The following is a 2,193-nucleotide window of genomic DNA, read 5'->3' as shown; positions in this document are numbered from 1 at the left end:
GTGTGTGTGTGTGTGTGTGTGTGTGTGTGTGTGTGTTTCTTGTTAAAAATAATAATAGTTTAAAGTAGGTTAGATTGTAGTGATAGTGCCCTGTGTTGGCTTAGTTTTTTTTTAGTGTTGGCCCCTTTCTTAGCCCTATTTAGTTTAACAATTTTTACGTGTTCTTAGTATATTGTTTAGTGTGGGCTTAGTTAGCCCTGTATTTAACCTCTACAGGTTAATTTTGTGGTGTGTCTCTTTATAATATGTCGGATGAGAGAGAAAAATCTCATCCCAAATCGGGGTTTAAGAAATGTCCAGATTGTGGACAGAAAATGTCTGTCATGAACGGACATGTCCAATGTGTTTACTGTCTGGGGGCTAAACACCTCCAAGACTCCTTCAGTATTTGCCACTCTTTTTCATCTAGGGTTCTCTTAGAGAGAAGGAGAAAACTCCTAGATAGGGGGTTGCTGCAGCATACTTTCTCTGAGGCACTGGGTAGCCAGGAAGGTGCCAGCACTTCTTCTAAATCTTCAAAATCTTCTGATTCTAAACAAACCAAGAAGGCAAAGAGATCAGAGGGTACAGGGTCATCAGTTCCACAGTCCTCGGAACCAAGTGTCCCTTTGGTTCAGAGCCAGCTCCCAGTCTTGGAGCCGGTCTCTGAGGTTCCCTCATCCCCTCTGCTCCAGTCAGCACCTTCGCTGCATTCCTTGAAGTCTTCGGTCAGCCTCTCTGATATGGATATGGATCGGCTAGTGCAGAAGCTTCTACAGGCACCAGGACTAGCTAAATTGTTGTCGGCCCCGACCACTTCGTTGGAGCCGAAGACCATTGAACCGGACTTGACTACTCCTTCTCCGAACCGTACTGGACTCTCGGAGCCTGAACCGCTGCTTGTCGAACCTATGGTACCGAGACCCGCACCGGTGTTATTGGTTCCATCTACTCGGACATCCTCGGCGCTGACCGAGGACGCTAGGAGCCGACACTCTTGTGTCAGCTCCGGGGAGGATAGTCGGACTCATTTGTCGGTGTAGACTCTTCCTCTCTCGGCTTCGGCTCAGATGAGCTCGGCTCCTACCTCGGGCTCAGAGCCCATGGTTTTGGTGCGGGAAGATTGGACGGTCCCTCTGGATCCATCTACCCCTTCTCATCGGAGCCATGGTGCTTTCGATGCCATGAGGAGAGTCCTGTCTCCTAAGACATCGTCAGTACCAGTTCGGGCTTCCTTCTCCCCTCAAGCTCCTGTATCCACTTCTATGTCTACCAGTCCCCCTAAGCGTAGGGACCCCGATGAAGATTAACAGATGCTCCAGGGGTCACCTGCATTTCCGGCTGGGAGCTAATCATTACCAGTTTCGAGCCCTGCCCTTTGGTCTCACTACAGCCCCCAGGGTGTTCACCAAATGCATGGCAGTGGTCATGGCTCACCTGAGGCGTCTAGGATTCCAGGTGTTTCTATACCTAGATGATTGGCTCCTCACTGCTACCACCAGGCATCAATTGACTCAGGCAACACAATATACTCTGATGCTCTGCCATCAATTAGGCATTGCAATCAACTTCAAAAAGTCTGCCTTATTGCCGTCGCAGCATACCATTTTTATAGGAGCAGAGTTAGATACCTCAACCACCACTCTACGTCTTCCAATCGAAAGAGTCTCACTTCTTCGCCAACACATCATCTCACTGCTGTCAGAGAACAAAGTTACAGCAGCAGAGGTCTTGAAGGTACTAGGGTTGATGGCGGCAGCAATCCTGGCTGTACCACTCGCAAGGATGCATATGCGAATCCTTCAATGGCTCCTCTTCGCTCAGTGTTCCTACCAAAAGCTACCAATGCACTACATGAGTCTCATCACAGATTCTTGCAAGAGAGACCTTCAGTGGTGGTTGACGTCTCTTCATGTTATAGTCGGAAGACCCTTTGTTCTCCTCCCCCCCAGTAGCCACTGTGACCACGGACGCTTCCCTGATAGGGTGGGGGGGCATTTTTGGGGAAAGACTGCCAAGGCACATGGATGGATCAAGAGTCACAGCTGCATATCAGTGTTCTGGAGTTGAGAGCGGTACTTCTGGCATTGCAGTACTTTCAGGACTCTCTTCCTCTAGGGACTATTGCAATTCAGACAGACAACATGTCAGTGGTCTGGTACTTGAACAAACAAGGTGGAACCAAGTCTTACCCCCTTTATCGAGAAGCATTCA

The sequence above is a fragment of the Protopterus annectens genome, chromosome 3.part0 (assembly GCF_019279795.1).
Source record: "Protopterus annectens isolate FY-2018-M chromosome 3.part0, PAN1.0, whole genome shotgun sequence".
Taxonomy (NCBI): domain Eukaryota; kingdom Metazoa; phylum Chordata; order Ceratodontiformes; family Protopteridae; genus Protopterus; species Protopterus annectens.
The sequence above is the reverse complement of the archived record's forward strand: the minus strand, read 5'-3'. Positions refer to the sequence as shown.